Raw genomic sequence first — 21,092 nt, 5'->3', positions numbered from 1 at the left:
ATGGTTTTCAATAAGTATTTTCAACCGTTCTTTATAGCTTGTGAATTGGATTTGTATATCATGAGTTATGTGCGTCCGAACTTCGCGGTCTCGGCTTAGAATGTGGTTGCATATATAGTTTACATGATGAGGCAAAATTTTGGTTACAAAATTATGAAGAGGTGCTACAGAAACAAACTCAGGGGTGGTTTTGGACTACAATCATAGGAAGCAGGCTTGTTTGGCACGATATATATCCATTGAAGTACTTGATGAAGTTTGGCATGAAATTTTGGGGTACACTCAAAAGGTTAATCAAAGTGTTGATGATTTTGTCATGCAGTTTACTTGTTTGTGGGATAAATGGGCTCCCGCTTTAGGAAATGAAATCTCTCCATACATATTAAAAAATACTGTTTTGTGACAAACTTAAAGTAAAATCTAAAGTTCAAAGTTGAGCTAAACAGGCCCACTACTTGCGAGGAAGCAGTCACCATTGCCAAGGAGAAAGAATGGAAAGCTCAAAGACTTAACGAGTATGTGAGAGTGTTGAGCTTATATGTGAAGTTACTCAATATATGGATTCTCTATATATGGCACCCAGGTCCCCTCTCTATATACATCATCTCATGTGTGTATTCTACACACTTTGGGATTCTATTTCTGTGTTCTCTCTTTCTCTCTCAACATGGTATCAGAGGAGTACGTTTTTGTTTTCAATTTTTCTCGTGATTGGAAACGATTTTGTAGAAACTACTTGTGCAATGCACGGGAATCGATGTGGTCTACAACTTTGCAGAAGGAAGTTTTTTCAAATTCTGCACTGATTTTGAGTTATCGTTCACAGACTGCGTAGATGCCTCAAAAGCAACTATTGTTTTATGTTTTTTTATTTTTCTCCTAATTGAAAACAATTTTGCAGAAACTATCCGTGAAAGGCACCAGAATGGATGTGGTCTACAACTTTGCAGAAGGAAGTGTTTTGAAATTCTTCATTGATTTTGAGTTATCGTTGGCGGACTGTGTACATGCCTAAAAAGCAACTTTTGTTTTTGTTTTTTGATTTTTCTCCTAATTGAGAACGATTTTGCAGAAACAGCTTACGGAGGCACTCAAATACATGTGGTCCACAACTTTGCAGAAGGTCAAATTTTGCACTGATTTTTAGTTATCATTTGCGGACTGCGTACATGTCTGAAAGCAACTTTTGGTTTTTGTTTTTTTTTATTTTTCTGCTAATTGCAAATGATTTTGCAAAAACTATTCACCTGAGCCATCGGAATCGATGTAGTGTATAACTTTGAAGAAGAAAGTTTCTCTAAATTGTGCACCAATTTTGGGTTATCGTTGTCGTACTGCTGAAAAGAAAATTTTACTTTTTGCTTTTGATTTTTCTCATAATTGAAAACTTCTCAATTATATTTTCTCTTCATCAATCATATATTTTTTACTGACATAACTTTGCTGTAGAAGCCAGTTACATATCGTTCCGATTCAGTCGAGCCGTTGATAATCGTCCAAATTCTATCGAGCTGCTGTTGGTACATGGTCTTTTGTTATATGATATACTCGTTCATTGATTCTCGTATAATTATTCTTCTAGAGATATAATTTACACCGTTTTATTGATAATCTCTTGTTGATACCATAGTGATTTTGATGGTACCATGATGATGTTTTGTTAGTACTTTGGTCAATATGGTGATTTTTGTTGATACCATGATGATATTTCGTGGATACCATGGTTATTCTCGGTGATGCCATGATGATATTTCATTGATTCCATGGTTATTCTCGGTGATACCATGATGTTCCGTTTGATACCACGGTTATTCTCGGTGATACCATGACGTTGTTTTGTTGATACAATGATTATTCTCGGTGATATGATGATGTTGTTTTGTTGATACCATGGTTATTCTCGGTGATACCTTGATGTTGTTTCGTTGGTACAATGATTATTCTAGTGATATCATGATGTTTTGTTGATACCATGGTTATTCTCGGTGATGCCATGACGTTGTTTCGTTGATACAATGATTATTCTATGATGCTTTTCGTTGATACCATGATGATTTTTACTGATACAATGATGATATTTTGTTAATACTTTGATGATACTCATTGATTTCACTACGTTGATAAATGTCGTTTTATGTAGTATATACACATGTCATTTGCATCACGTATCATGCATCTTGTAATTTTTATGTTCATACTTTGTGTCCACATATGTTGTCATGCGTATATATGTCGTCAAAAGAGTGGCGTCGCGAACCATCTCTTATGGCATTGTGAATGTAATTATTTCACTAAGGAACTAATAATTTTCATGACTATGTTTTTTGAGTCTATGATCTATGTAGGATTGATCAAAGAATTGATTTCATGAAGAAAAACTTGGTGACAGTAAAAGATTTATGAAGACATGTTTGGTGATGCCATATTGATGACAACATGAAGATATGTTTGGTGATGTGATAGTGATGAAAAGCTACACAGCAGATTCTTGGAGACACTTTTGATTATGAGCTAATCGATAGCCTTTACATCTCTTTATTGAACCTTTGTATTCATTATTGTATTTGATAGGATAGGAGTAATGTAACTCCTCATGAACATTTGTATATTCAATGATTTTTATAATATAACGGTGGGTGTATATAGAGCTGTGGGTTTTTCCCTTGATCCCCCAAGGGTTTTTTCATCCACAGTTAGGGACCCTTATTTGAGCGGGGGAGTTGAGCTTATATGTGAAGCTACTCAATATATGGCTTCTATATATATGGCACCCAGGTCCCCTCTATATATACATCATTTCATGTGTGTATTCTACACACTTTGGGGTTCTATTTCTGTGCTCTCTCTTTCTCTCTCAACAGTGACCAGTACATGTGTAAGGTAATGGTGAGAAAAATGAGAAAAAAGGCAGAGTCTAGACGCTAACCTGCTCAAAGAGTTGCAAACACTGAACAATTACAACGAGATGTGCAAGACATGATGACCATGATGCAAGAATTGCGGCTCAATGTTCTTGGAGGTGGTCGTGGTCATGGTCATGGTAAAGGAATGGCCCAGACCTATGATTTTGAGCCAAATGCTAATGTGGGTCGTGGACAAGGTGTCTTTGAGCCACAAAGGAGATTCATTCCTACCTGCTATAATTGTAGTGAACTTGGTCATATCAGAACTCAATGTCCAACGCCAATAAGGATGGGAGGTGATATGTTTCCACTTCCTCAACAGATTACCAATAGGGCTAATGATTATGCATTGGATATATGGGGAGATCAAATTATTGAGAAGGAAAATTAGGCCTCAAACCTCTGGTGTTCATGTGGGTATTGTGCGTGTTGAAAGGAAAGAAGCACATATGATACCCATAGGCAAAAGAGAGAGGGAAGTCTATGCTACCCCACATCCCAGTAAGAAGAACGGGAAAGAGAAAGAGGGTGAAGATGTGAAAGTTAAGAGGAAGAGAAGACCTCGTAGACGGTTTGAAGTAGCAAATTTACCTTTGACAGAAGGCCAAACAACTTTAAAATTAAAAGAAGACCTGATTGGGAGGAAAGTAGATTATACTTTTGGACATTTAATGAATATGGTGCCCAAACTTAAGAGGCAATGGAAGTCAATAGTGAATATAGAGAAAGAGCAGAAGCATGAACAAGTCAGAATTTTGACTGTAGGAGATCTACCCAACATTTTTCCTGTGGTGAACGCTTGGCACAAAGGTGTGGACATGGGAGAGACCTACATTGATGGAGGTTCTCAAGTTTGTGTGATCACACAGTCATGTGTCGAGAGACTGGGTCTCACTACATGCGGAAGCTCTAGGTTCAAGATTCAACTAGCAAACCATGCCAAAGTAAAGTGTTTGGTCTGATTAAGAATTTGGAAGTTGAAGTCTAAACGTTAAGGTTATAGTGAAATTTTATGTTATGCCAACTGGCTTGGAAGATTTTCCTCTCATTTTGGGACGAGAGCTGTGGGTACTGTGAAAGATTTGGGCAAGGACACAATCTGTGTGTATGGCAAGGGTGAAAAGAGAGTGTTTGATATGACTACCAAGCAACCTTTGGCATTAGAAGATATGAGTGAAAATGATGAATCCAAAGTTACCATTGAAAACAATTTTGAAGATTCAGAAAGTAGCACTACTTCTTGTTCTAGTGATGAGGATGAAGTGTCATTCTTACATTTGGATGAGAAAAAGAGAGAAAGTAGTAAAGTATTGCAAGTGTCAAGGAATATAAATGCTTCAAGCCGTTTAGAACAACTTGAGGAGTTGATGCAGCCTAAACAAGAATTGCCAGTGAAGAAGTGGTTGATTCAAGACATGCAGAGTACCAATTTGACACAAGGAGAAAGAAAGGAGTACTTAACAATGTTGGATAGGTTTCCAAACCTTGTCATCACTTCATATCAAGAATTAAGAGGATTTACTGGAGATCGTGTGAAGATTGGACTAGTTGAAGGGGCAAAGCCAATAAGGCAGAAATTAAGAAAGATGGATAAGGAGAAAATTAATGCTTTAAAGGAAGACGTGGATAAACTTTTGAATGCAAGGTTCACTGTGCGAGTTGATAATGCTAAATGGGTGAGCCTTGTAGTGGTCAATCCAAAGAAAGATGGGCGTTAGAGAGTTTGCATTGATTATAAACCATTAAATGCAATGACAAAAAAAGATCCTTAACCCTTGACTTTTATTGATCAACTTTTGGATGCACTGGGTAGCTTTGACAGATACAGTGTCAGTGATGGTTATTCAGAGTATTTACAACTTATCCTTGCTCCTGAAGATCGGAAAAAGACTACTTTTATCACCCCATGGGGTTGTTTCTACTTTTGTTGCCTTCCTTTTGGGTTAAAAAATGGGCCTGGAACCTTTGAAAGAAAAGTGGATTGAGTCCTTACTCCATTTCTTGGAATGTTTGTCAAAGGGTTTATAGATAAATTTGGTGTATACGGTTCAAGGAAAGAGTATGTTTAGAGTCTCGAAATGACTTTTGCAAGGTATGATGAATGCGGAGGTCAGTTGAGCACTGAGAAATGTCATTTGGCACATCCAAGAGTGAAGCTTCTTAGACATGTAATTTCAAAAAATCGGATTGAGGCAGATCCAGAGAAAGTAAGAGTGTTGTTATTGCTTTCATCTCCAAAGGATACAAGCCAGTTGGCCACTATCATACAAAAGGTTAAATATTTGTTTTGATTCATATGGCATCAAAATTATTGTATCCATTACAGTAAGCAATTCAGAATGATCAATTGGAGTGGAGACATGACTGTAAAGATGTTTTTGATAGAGTGAAAGAAGTTTTGACTAAACTACCTATTATGCAAGCTCCACACTGGAAAAAGGAATTCTATGTTTACCAAACAATGGCAGATGATGATAGGGATTCTTGGTTTAAAATCAAAGAAACCACACTCTGGTGCTTGCTGCTGCTACCCTCTCCCCCCCTTTTTTCCATCATTGTCGTCCCCCCTGTCCTCGCGCTGCACCCTCGCCCACTCCTCGCTTTGCCCATCCTACTTGCCGTCAACGAGCTCAGCCTCGCTCGCTACCCAGCCCGCTTCAATCCCCACCGCTGCCCTCTTCCTAGCCAGCGCACAGCCAATTGCTCATTGCCCATCCCTCCCTGCTATCTTCCCCCGCGCCTACACTCTGCCTTTAGCCCTCTCCCTCTCCCTTCTTGCTTGAGGGGCCTCACCAACACCATCGACGTGCTCGGTCCAGCAGGAGTCTCCCATTTTGTCAACGCTCCTTTGCTTCTTCTGCACAACAGTAGATACAAATGGAGGCTCATGCTCTACCGCAGAGGGACTCCAATGAAGCCCCCTCGCCCGGCCCCGCTAAGCCACTTGCTCTCTCACCAACAAAGCAAGCGAGCCTAGCCACAGAGGTAGAACGCCTGCAAGGGATTGAATTCGTTTGCAAGATTCTCGTCACCAAACCTAGCAGATGAGAGCTGCGTGATCTTCTCCAAGCCCAGCTTCTTACCGAGATGGTCAAAATCTTGGATGTACAGTTTCTTGGATGAGGTTACTATCAGATCGAGTTTGAGACCTTGGAGATGGCGTCCAAGGTCATATCCATGAGTCCCTTGACCATCCGAGCACGTCGAGCCCACTTTCGACAGTGGGAACACGGTTTTGACACAACTTCAAATATTCTAGTAGAGGAGGTATACCTGCCCATCTCCATCTGCTTCTCTGGTTTGAGGAGAGAGTACCTACCACTTTTGTCTAGGATAGGCTCAGTGATTGAGATTGTCCTAGAGACACCTTGCGGGGCAGCCTCAGTAGCTGCCAAGGCGGCCGGAATTCCCGCAGTACCCATTCTAGTTAGGGATACCCCCACTCTCCCAAAGGTCATCTTACTTCCTCAGGTGAGTGGGAGTTGGTTACGACAGAGCGTGGAATATTTGACCTCCCGAATCAATGCTTCATTTTGTCAACAAATGGGCCATCTCACGAAGGCATGTCCATGGAGGAGATCCGACCTACACCGCAGACCCAGCCCCAGAGCCCCAACCCTCAAAGGCTAGTCAACATCAGCAGACAGAGCCACAGAGTACACAGGCAGAGCCACCCTCGGAGCCTGGGACTCAAGCAGAGGAGGGCTAGCACCAGGTTCGTGGTCGAGGTCGGCAAGGACCACCGCGCCAGCCTGGCACTCAGAGTGGTTCTCAAGTTCCCGCCCAGCAATAGTGAGTTCCCAGGGGGAACCTATTTGACCCTCTTCAACAGCACGAGGTCCCCGCTCCAACCTCCACCTCTGTCTCACCCTCGGGAGTCCCCCCTCCTTCCCTTGAGTCCGCCCCTACTCCCCCTCCCCCACCCCCACCCCCACCCCTTCTCCCTCTGCCTCTACACCTCGCCCTCCTCCCTCTACGGAACCCCCTCGCCCCCCCTCGTCCCCTTCTCCCCTTGCTCCCTCACCTCCTCCCGCTCCAGTCCCATAGCCGTCCTAAGGGAGAGAGCCTTCTTCAGCTGCTAGGAGATCTCTTGGCAGCGCCTTTGCCACAAGTTGTTTGGCGAGAGAGAGACAGCCTTTCTTGCGACCTCCTCTTCAGGTGCAGACGTCTCTTTTTGCAACAGTTTGTTCTGGCGAGCTTCGACATTTGTCATCGTTGGGATTTATTTGCCTAAGTCTTTACACGGTTTCTTGGCAACCCCCTCACCAGACCTTGAGGCAGCCTCCTTCAGAGTTCATGTACTATTCCTTGTAGCTAGAGGGATAGAGGCCTTGGACTCAGCGGTTGGCTTCTCTTTTCCCCTCTGCGACAAGGACCAAGCTTAGTGGACTTTAGACTCAGTGTTGGAGTAGCTGCAGACACAGACCCTAGAGTTCTCTCATCACACGCGAGACCTAGAAGTTACAGACTCTCTGGCCAGTGGGCAACTTTGTTGTGACACCTCCAAACGCAGTAGGATATAGACACATTGTGGTTCACTTTTTTGCGGACACGTAGAGTTTGCCCTGCTATGTACACATACATGACGACTCCTAGATAGAGGAGATTTCTTTACGCACGACTCGTCTACTTGGGCTTGGGCTGGACACTCTTTACAGTGACGCCTATCTCGAGGATGCTCGGATGTAGATTACTCCCCATCCAAGCCTCCCTCCAAGATAGCACGATTAGCTGCTGCGTCAGCATCAATTCTCTCTCGCTCCCCATGAGGATCGTCTCATGGAATATACAAGGACAAGATGGGTCCCAATTTCAGCATCAGAGAAGCCGACTGTGTCAAGAGCTTCAGCGATGCCTCGTGGGAGTAGAGATTGGTCTTCTTATGTTACAGGAGCATCACCTGTGTGAGAGCCGGATCAAATGTTGTGGTCAGCTTTCGCGTGGACGGTATGAGAATTTTTGGTCAGCTGCGTTTGGACCTAGAGGCATCTAGGGCGGGGTATGTATGACTATTGCGGATTCTTTGCAGCTAGCCATTGTGGGTAGGGAGATTATTGTGCCAGGACAGGCTTAGTAGATCACTATGGAGGTTCAGAGTTGTCTTGTGGGCTTCTTGAACATCTGTGCGCCCAATTCGGCAAGTGTCTGTGCAAAGTTTTCGTCTCGGATTGTTGAGTCTCTACCGCAGGCAGAGCAATGATATATAGGGAAGTCACATGTTGGAGGAACCCTCAAACACGATTAGTGGTAGCTATACTATTGTGCATGGAGTCGAACTGGCAGCTTGGGAGAGGTTTTGTATTACTCTGCAGGTTACAGATGTGTGGCAGCATTCTAGTTTTGCAAGACCCCCTGACAGCCTGGCCTTCTCTCCTTCGGACAACAGAGTGAGAGGCGTGAATCTATCTCGGATAGATCGCTTCTACGCTAGTGACCACTTCTGAGACTTGGGTGGGACAGTGAGTATTCTTACAGTGGACTGATTGACACAGGAGGGGTAGCATAATGCTCCGCATCCCAGAGAGGGTCCTGCTTGACTCAGCGCTTAGAAAGCAAGTGGAGGCTACAGAGAGCTTAGACATACAGAACTCTCTTGCTGACAGAGTGTCCTTAGGACTTGCTCAGCTTAGTCGACTCTTTCTCCAAGAGTCTTCGGCTCCCCTAGCTTAAGCGAGAGAGGAGGAGCAGCGTCTTTGAAGAAGCATTGCTTCCTTGCAGAGGATGCAAGAGTAGCATACAAACAGTCCTTGGTTGGAGGAGCAATTATAGCAGGCTCGCCAGGAGCTCGTCAGCACAGAGGAGAGGTGCCATGAGTTTGCCTTCCATCGACAGGCATCTCAATGGACCCAGGTGGGTGATAGAGTGACGCACTTTCTATCAGGCAGTGGGACCTAGGCATTTGCATGCCAAGGTCAGTCAGTTGAGAAGGCCGGACGGGTCAGTTGCTTCCGAGACAGAGGACATACATGTAGTTGCCAGTGATTTCTACCGTGATCTACTATCTGCAGAGCCTCAGCTAGAGTGTCATGATGCATGCAGAGAGCAGGTGTGGACACAGATGCCTTGTCTTGTGACTGAGGAGATCCGCCAGAGGCTTAAGTTGCACACGGCTCTTAGCGCACTCCCCTGTGATAGCTATCCCAATGAGGATGTCTTGACTCCCAGTTTTTTCTTGGAGTACTAGGACTTGCTTGGCTCAGACCTCTGTAGTGCTTTCCAGTACTCCTGCACACAGAAGAGATGCCTGACAGCATGCGTGAGGGTCTAATCTACCTCATTCCCAAGGAGGATGGCTCCTTGGATGAGATTCGACAGTAATGCCCCATCACCATCCTCAACTCAGCCTACAAAATTCTTGCCATGGCTTTGAGTTTGAGAATCTAGCCACTTTTAGAGAGCATTATACATGGGACCTAGACAGGTTTTGTCAAGGAGTGTAGTATCCTTAACATCTTTACTTTTTGGGAGGCTTCTGTCCTATCGTGGCTCCGTGGTGTGGATCTAATGATTCTTCTTCTCAACTTTGAGAAGGCTATGACAGAGTTGACTAGGAATTTTTGGAGGGCACTCTACGCAGGATGGTCTTCTCAGATGCTTGGACTAGAGGGATGTCAGCTTTGTACAGACGGGCACACAGTCAGGTACTTTTGTCTGGAGGTAGGGGTGATTGTTTCATGCTCACACATTTGATCAGACAAGGCTTCCCTCTTTTACCCCTTCCTCTTTCTGTTCTATGTTGAGGTGATGAGTAGGTTTTTGGTTTCACAGTAGGTTGGTTTACGTGGCTTAGCACTTCCTGTTTGGGGAGATGAGATACTGGACGCTGAGTTTGCTGACGACTCAGGCTTGTACTTGGATGGCCAAGAGGCCAACCTTCACAGGTGTGAACAGGCTCTTGAGACTTTCTGTTGTCCGTATGGCGCATTGATCAACTGGAGAAAGACAGTGGCTTTCTCGGTTGGTAGTGCTCCTGTGCCCGATTGGATGCCAGGTGAGGGTTTCACGTGGATTTCCCAAGGGACTGCAGTTCGATACTTGGGTTGTGAGGTTGGCTTGGACTTGTCTCCCAAGCAGCAGATTGCTCCCTTCCTCTTGTTTATAAGGAGGAAGTTGTTACATTGGAGCTCCGCATGACTTTCTTTGGCAGGCAGAGTTGTAGTGGCCAACCAGGTGTTATTGGCTACTATGTGGTACATCACTTCTTGCTAGATCTTCTCGATTTCTTGTATTATCTAGGTAGAGAGGCTGATCAAGAACTTCCTTTGGTCAAGGCGTGACACTCAGATAGCCCGGGCCAAAGTGACATGGCAAGTCATTACTCTATCTTGTTCTCACGAAGGGCTAGGGATCATAGACCCAGCACTGTAGAGCAGAGCCCTTCTTGCGAAGTTCATCATCAGAGGACTTCTTCCAAGTGAGAAGCCCTCGAAGGAGTTTTTGCTTCAATGGCTTAGGGCTAGGATGCCTCAGGCGGGAGGCCCCTGGTGACCCTCCACTAGATGGATTTTCATGGAGATGCACAAAGTTGGCTTGAGCAGGAGATTGAAGGACCGCTTTGCTGTGAGTTTGCTCCGATCTTGGGAGCAACTCCGATGAGGCCGGAGAAACATCAGCCTACTTGCACGGAGGAGTGCCTGAGACAAACCCTTGTTTGCAACCCCATGGTTACCACTCAAAGAGGCCACTTGGTTGGTAGTCGGCCTCATGTTTCCTGGGGTCCCATGGCAGAGAGCCCATCACACTCTCTAGGTGATTGATTATAGTTTTCAAGCTTGTAAGAGGAGCTCCAGGGCTTTCAGGTATACAGGGCATGAGAAGGGTGCAGAGCATGTGTCAAGACATCTCAGAGGCAATACCAGCTGAGTGGCTCACACCTCTCGAGTCAACAACACCTAGATGGATAGGAGCCTTCACGCGACTGGAGGTTCTCACCTCAGTTCGGGCTTTCTCAGAGACTATACCCTCCTTGTTTTTTGAGCTACAAGGTGAGGGACGCTTACACTGAGTTGCAGTAGAGGCCCCGTAGGTGGTAGAGTGTTGTTTTCAGAGGATCCGAGTGGTGGGAATCTGTGGGGGAACTTGTGTCATAGATCTCGACCCAGCAGCTCTGGCATCTAGCCACTAGAGGCTATGGGCTTGGGAGAGCTGTCCACTAGCACGAGTACAATGGGATCCTAGAGTGTATCTCTAGAGGGACCCTTTCTCCTTTACAGACAACAAAAGTGTCCCTTTCTTTCAGTATACTGTTCAACTGGGATGTCACATACTCGCAGCACACAGAGAGGCTCGTCCTGCTGCAACACCTCATTGGCAGGAGAACGGTCTCACAGCTGAGTTCTTGGCAGCTTTTTGGGAGAGGTTGTGGGACTCCAGACAGCCAAGACGAGTCAATTTGTTCTAGTGGCTGATTGCACAAAGAGCTATAGCAGTTGGGAGCTTGCTTGTACATAGTGGTCTCTCGAGCGCATGTGCAGCTTGTGACCATCTTGTGGAGAGTCAGTGTCATTGTCTTTGGAACTATCCTTTGGCATAGCAGGTGTGGCTCCGTGTTCTTCAGTTGATGCTAGCTCTGTCCACTTCTCGGCAGTACACTTGAAGGGCAGCTTCTTGGTCCACTCTCACAGGCCCGGCACTTCAGTTTGAGCTATCTTCCACCAACAAGATGATAGTACGCGGAGGGGTCGACCTATACTCCAGTCTGCCACAGAGCTTACTCTAGAAGAGTGGTGCAGTGAGAGAGAGGATTGATTGGAGCTCATCAGCGGCTTGACACTATGGTTCATCTGGCGGGCACCCTGCTTCCGCATCTTGAGACTCGCCCTGTACCACCAGCAAAGACTGTTCGCGATCTTTGACTAGAGTTGGTCCATACTCTCAGAGGAAAGCTAGAGAGACTCCAAGGCAGCTCCGACCGCATGCGGGAGCGCAGAGAGGCTTTCCTTCGACTCTGGTGTTCTCGGCTTTTTTTCACCATGGTTTAGGGTGTACTCAGATGGCATTATCGTCCACCTATGTAGATTTTTCCACCTCCCATTTCTTGATTTAGCCTCATTGTACATATTCTGTTTTTTCATTGGGAGAGTCCTCCTCTCCATAGCGAATAAATGCTATCTATATTGTATTGATTTTTCATACCTCCGGTTATGACCTCAATCTAATAAAATCCTTTAAAGTCTTCAAGAATCTCTCCAAGAAGAACATCCATTTAGAGTGAACCACCCCACAAATTGCAATCTTCTCAACAAGGTGAAGCAATAGGTGTACTTGGCTAGCAAGGATTGTACATGGGAATGCATCCTCAATAGCACACACTGTCTCTACTGCTAGCTAATGGGCTATTGGTATGGCTTTCACTTCTATCTCCTTGGAGCTCACAAATCTACAAGGCACAAATAATATAGTACATGAAAAAAAATTACATTGTACATGGCACAACATGATATAGTACTTGAAAATAAAACCATTAACTCACAATCTCACCCACTTTGAATATTGCATCCTTCACCTTAGTGTCTCCATAACCACTAATAGTTATGGTAAGTACAAACTACAAACAATAAAACATCTTAGTGAATGTCAACTTATATATAAGGACACATAGACACCACAAACTGTTCTACTCTTACCTGAAGAATTTTATGACAATCATGGGATTTCAATCCATACAATTGAGTGGAGCCACCCTTTTTGGTTTTTGTGAAAGCACCTTTGAGTGACCACATATATCCCGTTCGAATTTGGATGGATGGCATAACTTGCTTTGTCCTCTCTTGGTCTTCCTTTGACAGTATCCACGATACTTTTGGGAGAATCATCTTTCCCCGCTCCCCCATGCGAGGCATGGCTGAAATGGGGTGACGTCTCATGTCTCTTAAATCTTCCCTAGCACCCAATGAATCCTTCTTTCCAATTATGTGATCCCATATAGCTTACCCTACATTTTTGAACACATGCATACGGTCCAACAAGTACTGAATTTTCAACGAAGCCCAATAGGGGAGCGACAAGAAGATAGAGTACCTCGACATACCCTTGACAGCCAGTTGGGAGGGGGTGAGGTATGATGATGCTCCTCCCAATGATTTCCCCAATCAGCCATGTTCCAATGCAATGGTTTCACTCCATTGATAGGGGGAGCATATCTACGATGTGAAGGAGGCAGGAAGCGATGGTTGTTGGAATAGATCACCTTCCCAAGAAGAGGAGGTCTCTTTGTCACAAGGGAAGGGTCACAAGTTGGACACGCACTATGTCGAGATGTTGACAGTCGTGCAAGAGGTAAACAAACGTTACACATGAGATGATAAACCTAAAGAAAAGAGTACACTTAACATGTGCATACTTACCAGATACCTCTCCAAATCCTGGGTAATCGTGCATGGTCCACATGAGGATGCACTTGATGACGGCTTTGCGGTCTCGTGGTGGCCGTGAAATGTCAATGACATCTATGTCTCTCCATAGATCTTGAAGCTCTTCAATAAGAGGCTTCAAATATACATCCATGTTTTGTACGTTATGCTTTCCTGGAATGAGAAGTGATAGTAAAATGTTTCCCTTTTTTTTTTGCCTCCCAAGGAGGAATATTGTAGTTTACAACCACCACCGGCCAAGTGCTCTACGAAGTAGAGCGGTGCCCAAATGGATTCACTCCATCACTAGCTAACCCAATCCTCAAGTGACGAGGCTCATCCCTGAACTCTGGCCATGTGTCCTCTATGTGCTTCCACGCTGGTGAGTCAACTGGCACTCTCATAATACCATCTGTGGAGCGATTTTTTGCATGCCAACTAAAAAGGTCGCTCGTACCCTTCGATTTAAACATGTGTTGGATGCGAGAGATGAGTGAAAAATGCCGCAAAACTTTACGTGGAATTCTGTTGCTCTGCATTCCTTCTTTGAACCTAGGCTCCCAGCACGATGGACATATGTCACAATCGACATGCTCATTACGAAAGACAACACAATCGTTCACGCAAGCATGGATGTGATCATAATCCATTCCTAATCCTGTCACCACTTCGCGTGCTTTTCGTCTATTCTCTAGCATGTGATTGCCAACTGGCAACATCTTTCCTAGCAACCTATCACAAGAAGAAAATATATTAAAAGATAATTTATGCATTCCACAAGCATCCTTCACAATCTGTATACATACCTCAAAAGTGCGTCGACACTTACATTGCTCCATCTAAACATCGCCTGAAGGTTAAGGAGTAGGAGCATCTCTCATATAGTGCAGTGTGTGTAGAATGAAGTAGCTCACTCTTTGTTCTTTCGGAAGCTTCTTTGCATGCACTCTGATTCATGCTCCTCCTCTCGTGCAAGGACATCCGCAGCCATTCTATGCAAATGCTCGTTATCTGCATCCACGTAAGGAGATGGGATGTGGTCACTCGTAGAGGGAGCAGAAGTTCGCTGATTTGATGTGCTTGCTCCCTCTCTAATGGATTCCTGTCGCATGCGCTCTTCCACCCCCCTTTCCCCTCCTCCACTAACCACACGCCAATGAGGGGTGACGGCAATAGCCGCTATATTTCGTAGATCGTTTGTTTCCATACGTACACGCTTGCGAGGATCATCCCATAGTCCATAATCTTCTACATGACTCAATCGAAGGCGAGCAATGGCCCATTTGCACCGCACGCATGGATATGGTAATCGCTCGGTCAACCACCGTGATCTATCCGATTCAGTGGACGGGCCAAAATTATCCCAAGAAACTTACATTAATAAATTACACACTAACTAAAATCAAACTACAAAAAAAAGATTAATAAAATATCAGCAAAAAGTTTCTAAAAAAAATTAACATGCATGGTTATCAAAACTTTTAGGTAGCTATGTTATTTTCAAAGTATTAGGAATCATTTCATTTTATATACATTTCATCAAAAACATAGTACCAAAAGATATTGAAAATCAAAGGTCATAATGTCAGAACGTTGCATTCTCTCTGGTTGCACCGAAATTGTAGTGCAGTAATAGGCGCAATAATAGCTGCGATAACTGTCGCGGCAATGTTCGCGATAATAGGTGTGGAAATTTTTTTTCAAATTTTTTTATAAATAGGGACACCCGCGTGCCACGTGAAGTTCAAAACCCTAATTTTCAAATTTCATCGTCTTCTTCACAAAAGCCGTAAGCAAAAACCTCACAACCTTGAGCTCTTACACCTTTGCTACCTACTCTTCTACTCTCCACCATCTCTGCTCTTCCATCTATACTCTTTTGCACTCTTCCAACAAGCTCTTCAATTCCACAATGTATGTTTTCTTGTTATGTTTCTTGATTTTTACACACTCATACACACATATACATACACACTCACAAGTTAACACGCATGCAAATACACATACACATGCATATAAACACAAACACACATATGCATACACAAACTTAAACATACACATGCATGTACTCATACGCACACACATATACACACGTACAAACACACATACGCACACATGCATATGTTAATTTAAGTTATGCATTAGTATGTACATACACTAATTAGTGTGTGATTACACACACTAATTAGTGTATGTATATGCCAATGCGTGCACTAATTAGTGTGTGCATTACTCTAATGCACACACTAATTAGTGCATGATTACACATTGATAGTGTGTTTACATACACTGCTTAATGTGTTCTTTACACACACTAATTAGTGTGTGCATTATTCTGTAAGTAAAGACACATCAATTAGTGTGTGAACATGTTAAACTTAACACATTTTAATCTTGACATTGACGACATAAACTTAACACTTACTTGCAAAACCTAAACTTCACACACACTAATTAGTGTGTGATTGGCCAATGCACACTAATTAGTGTGTGTTAACAAATTCACTAATTAGTGTGTGACTAGTGTGTGCATTGGCCAATCACATTGACCAATGCACACACTAATTAGTGTGTTCACAAGTGTGATTGGCCAATGCGCACACTAATTAGTGTGTGTTAACACACTATAATTAGTGTGTGCACAAGTGTGATTGGACAATACACACTAATTAGTGTGTGATTAGTGTGTGCATTGCCCAATCACACTTGTGTGCACACTAATTAGTGTGTACACAAGCCAATTAATTAACACACTAATTAGTGAGTGATTAGTGTGTGCATTGGTGTGTGCATTAACCAATGTGAGGCCAATGCACACACTAACACACTAATTAGTGTGTTCATTGACCAATGCACACACTAATTAGTGTGTGCATTGGCCAATGCACACATTAATTAGTGTTTGCTCACACACACTAATTAGTGTATGTTAACACACACTAGTTAGTATGTTCATGTCAATTACACACTAATTAGTGTGTGTACATGTCAATTACACACACTAATTATGTTAAATTAAACACAAATCAACACAAAAACATAAATGTATATACCTCCATGATTAAGTCGTAGGTGACGTATTAGGCCCCACTGGCCATCCAAGTGATCGCACAATCGGTCACACTAATTAATCATAAACACAGTAATATCTTATTAGCCAATACACACACTAATATCTTATTAGCACTCAATGCTTTGTAAGGTTCTTTATAGGTTGTAGACACACCTTAGATTCTTTCCACATTGGATACTATAGAGAATCCAATGTTTGAAAAAAATCAATGTGTAATTTTTTTATCATATATTTCAATTTTTATTAACGAGTTTAATCTTTGTCGCAATAAATGTAGACCATGGCTTCTTCTTCCACACCACGCTTTTGCAGCATTGAGGAGTTCATGGCAGACGGGATGTCATATCCCGACGCTCTCTTTGCCTATCATTCACAACCGTCGCCTCGGCAGTCATAATTTTGAAAAATATTTTAAATATAAAAAAAATAAATGATCTTTTGGATGGTCCTGATTGCAGGATCATCCAAACGGTCATCTATTTTTTTTATCATAAACTGACTGTGAATGATAGACAGAGAGAGCGTCGGGATATGACATCCTGTCCACCATGAACTCCTCAATGCTGCGAAAGCATGGTGTGGAAGAAGAAGCCATGGTCTGCATTTATTGCGACAAAGATTAAACTTGCTAATAAAAATTGAAATATATTATAAAAAATTTACACATTGATTTTTTTCAAACATGGATTCTCTATAGTATTCAATGTTTAAAGAATCCAATGTGGAAAGAATCCAAAGTGTGTCTACAACCTATAAAGAACCTTGCAAAGCCTTGAGTGCTAATAAGATATTAGTGTGTGTATTGGCTAATAAAAGATTACTGTGTTTATGATTAGTGTGACCGATCGTGCGATCACTTGTTCGACCATTGGGACCTAATATGTCACCTACGACTTAATCATGGAGGTATGTTTATGTTTTTGTGTTGATAAGTATTTAATTTAACATAATTAGTGTGTGTGATTCACATGTAATTGACATGTACACACACTAAGTAGTGTGTAATTGACATGAACACACTAATTAGTGCGTGCATTGGCAATTACACAAGCCAATGCACAAACTAATTAGCCAATGCACACACTAATTAGTGTGGTTAACACACTAATTAGTGTGTGCATTGGCTTGTGTAATTGGCCTGTGCACACACTAATTAGTGTATGTTAACACACTAATTAGTGTGTGCATTGGCTTGTGTGATTGGCCAATGCACACACTAATTACTGTGTGCATTGGTCAATGTGATTGGTCAATACACACACTAATTAGTATGTGCTAACACACTAATTAGTGTGTTAAAATTAGTGTGTTAATTAATTGGCTTGTGTGATTGACCAATGCACACACTAATTAGTGTGTTAATTAATTGGCTTGTGTGATTGACCAATGCACACACTAATTAGTGTGTTAATTAATTGTCTTGTGCACAAACTAATTAGTGTGTCCATTGGCCAATGTGATTGGGCAATGCACACACTAATTAGTGTGTGATTAGAGTGTGCATTGGTCAATGGGATTGACCAATGCATGCACACACTAATTAGTATGTGTTAACACACACTAATTAGTGTCTGCATTGGCCAATCACATTGACCAATGCACACTAACACACACACTATTTATTGTGTGCACAAGTGTGATTGGGCAATGCACACACTAATTAGTGTGTTAAGTTTCGGTTTTGGAAATAAGTGTTAAGTTTATGTCGCCAATGTCAAGTGTTAAGTTTAACATGTGCACACACTAATTGGTGTGTCTTTACTTACACTAATTAGTGTGTGATTCTAATGCACATACTAATTAGTCTGTGCATTAGTGCACGCATTGGCATATGCACACACTAATTAGTGTGTGTAATCACACACTAATTAGTGTATGCACATACTAGTTCATAACTTAAATTAACATATGCATGTGTGCGTATGTGTGTTTCTACGTGTGTGTATATGTGTACGTATGAGTGCATGCACAACCGGAGGTATGCAAAATCAATACAATATAGATAGCATTTATACGCTATAGAGTTACTAATAAAAAAATGTGGTTTTAATGTTTTCACACGAGCATGGCAGAAGGTTGGGTGGTGCAAGAGGCATTTGTGTATGTCGCACATTATCTCATCACAGTGGATCCATCATTGCCTCGTCTGTGGAGTGAGGAAGAGGGTCCTAGAAAGCACTCAGCCATTCCCAGTGGAAAAGGCTTACTGTTGGTCATGGATAGAGAGTTTCATGCCATAGTCAACAACTATTGTTTACTCAATGCCACTATCATGACCAAATGGGTCAATATGTACTTGGAAACTCGTGCAGCTAGAGAAAGAGATAGAGATGCATGGAAGAGGTCGCATGGAGGTAGACGCGCACCTCCTTTTCCTAAAGAGCTTGCAAAATATCCTGATTTGATTCAAGTAGAGTGGATCCATAATGCCATGACCAATGCCAAAGCATGAGGAGAACAAATAAGCCCTAAAGAATGGAAGTATGCGGGATGATGTTTGCGCAAGGTGAGTGTGTATATGTTATGTATGCATGTATACAAATTGCTTTATGAAATGCGATGTAACCTCTTATGCATTGTGATTGTAGGGTCTCACTTTCAACTCCATTTGGTCCGAAGGCCGGCATTTCCGCACCCGTAAGATAGATGAGCATCGGACAACTAACGATTGTGGCATGATGGAAATATTTGACACAACAACAGATGAGGTCAGATATTGTGGTACTATAGAGAGAATAATCAAAGTGGATTTCATATCTTTTCACAAATTCCTCTTTGAGTGCCGATGGTTTGCGGGTGAGGTCAAAAGACCTGAAAATGGGTTCATTATGGTGGATGCCACCCACTTCCATCGGGAAAAAACTGACAACTTGGTGTATCCTAGTAGTTGCGAGCAGGTAATTTGGGCTATGTGCAATCAACTTAAATTAAAAATTCAATATATGTATATCAGCTTATTGTTTGTGTGTGACGTACAGGTTTTTTATGTGCCATGTATATATCAAAGAAGACTTTGGTATGTCATTCCAGTCATGCCGCGAGGTAGATCTATCTTTGCAGAGACGGACATTGAGCCAGTAATTGATCCCATCATACCATCACCACAAGATGTAGAGGAAGATGTAGTTGAAGTTGAAGAAGGTCAGCCAAGCCTTGCAACTAGTCATCTTGAGGAGGAGGAAGAGCGAGAAAGCGATGATGATTCTACAGGAGGTGATGGAGAGGAGGAAGAATCTCTAAACTTGTTTATTGATTTGAATACTATGGGTCTTAATATGTACCCTAGTGCTTGTAGAGATCTTATACAAGATGAGAATTAATAAAACTCTCTATTGTTTTTTTTTTGGTAGTATATGATTAATTCGCAAATGTTTCGTTATGTGCTACTTATGAATAGTATTTGTAATGGTTTTGTTGTGAGTATTATGATTTATGTAGAGAATTTTTAGAGTGAAAGAGAGATTAATGAAGTGAGTATTCTGAAGAGTGTAGAAGTTATAGTTTGAAAATACATTTTGAGTTGTATTTGATTTAAATGGTAACCCGCAGGAGAGGAGGGGGAAAGGGGGTCTATGGCCTTGGCGGTAATGGGCGCGGTAATATACGCGGTAATACGCTTCATGAACAACAAAGCTATTTCTCTCTCCTCATTTTGGATTTCTCTCTCTTGTTTTGCGGTAATGGTCCGCGGTAAACACCACGATCTCTCATAGTGACTTGCAGTTGAGTGACCTAACCCCACAACTGCATATCACCTTAAACAGACATTGGAACATCAACCTAGACAGGGGACAATGGATGTTCAAGTTCAAAAAGTTGTGGGATAAGACAATTCAACCCAAGAAATCTGTCCTCCTTTGGCTAATCCTCCATAAAGCCCTGTGGATAGGGGAGAAAAGTCTAAATGCAGGGTTATCTACCGGAATCTATTTGAGATGCAAATGAGTAGAGTCTATTTTTCATTTGTTCTTAAACTGTCCACAGTCTGATGTCATTCTATCCCCAATAAGAATTGTACTCAAAAAACCACTCTCTTGGAGACAACTTTTACTAGGAGACTCCATACGTATCCTGACCTGCTATTGGAACCTAACAAGGGCTGAGTTCTTATGGATCATTTGAAAATTGAGAAATAGCTATGTGTTCAGTGTGGCTTATCAAGCTCCCAACCGGAAAGCTCTTTTTGTGGATTTCAATTTGCAAATTTTCAAAGTGAAAATCAATGAAGTCAACATCTACTATCTGAGGAACTGGATTATTAAAGATGCGGAGAAAGCTCATAAGGCAATGGAGAAAGAGGATTGCGAACTTCCCATCAACAAGAGAAAGCTATTGGAAATAAGGAACATGCTGGCTGCCAACCATGAAGCATCTTAGGAGGCCTATGAGGCGGTCTCCAAAGCTGAAAATTTCATGGAAAAAATTCAGGACATGATTAATGCCTTGAAGGTTTAATGTGGTCTACAATACGGGCTACTCTGTCTCGGATCTGGTTATGGTGTATCTGTTCGGCATTACAGCCAATGTTATGCTACAGTAATTACAATTATGTTATATCTCGTCGGAATTTACAATCAAGTCGAAAATACTGTCAGGACGGTTTTTGTAACAAGGCAGAGTCTCTCTGCGGAATCACTCGGTCATGTGATGGACCATGTAATTTTTGTCTTCTCTCCTTCTCTGTTAATACAAAGTTCACTGCTTTGTTTGGGGGGGGGGGGGGAGGGCCGGCATTGGCATACTGAGAAGCCTTTGCCCCTTGGA

At 42.5% G+C, this 21,092-nt stretch overlaps 1 protein-coding gene and 1 pseudogene across 1 annotated transcript in view; one reads left to right on the top strand and one right to left on the bottom strand.

The window, feature by feature from the left end:
• LOC147435958 (truncated transcription factor CAULIFLOWER A-like) overlaps positions 1 to 21,092 on the bottom strand; it is a 143,894-nt gene that overhangs the window by 59,601 nt on the left and 63,201 nt on the right. The window lies entirely within an intron of this gene.
• Positions 6,467 to 20,783, top strand: LOC147435959 (uncharacterized; annotated as a pseudogene).

Source organism: Adiantum capillus-veneris, chromosome 18 (genome assembly GCF_014529385.1).
Source record: "Adiantum capillus-veneris isolate H3 chromosome 18, ASM1452938v2, whole genome shotgun sequence".
In the NCBI taxonomy this organism is placed as follows: domain Eukaryota; kingdom Viridiplantae; phylum Streptophyta; class Polypodiopsida; order Polypodiales; family Pteridaceae; genus Adiantum; species Adiantum capillus-veneris.
The sequence above is the reverse complement of the archived record's forward strand: the minus strand, read 5'-3'. Positions and strand labels throughout refer to the sequence as shown.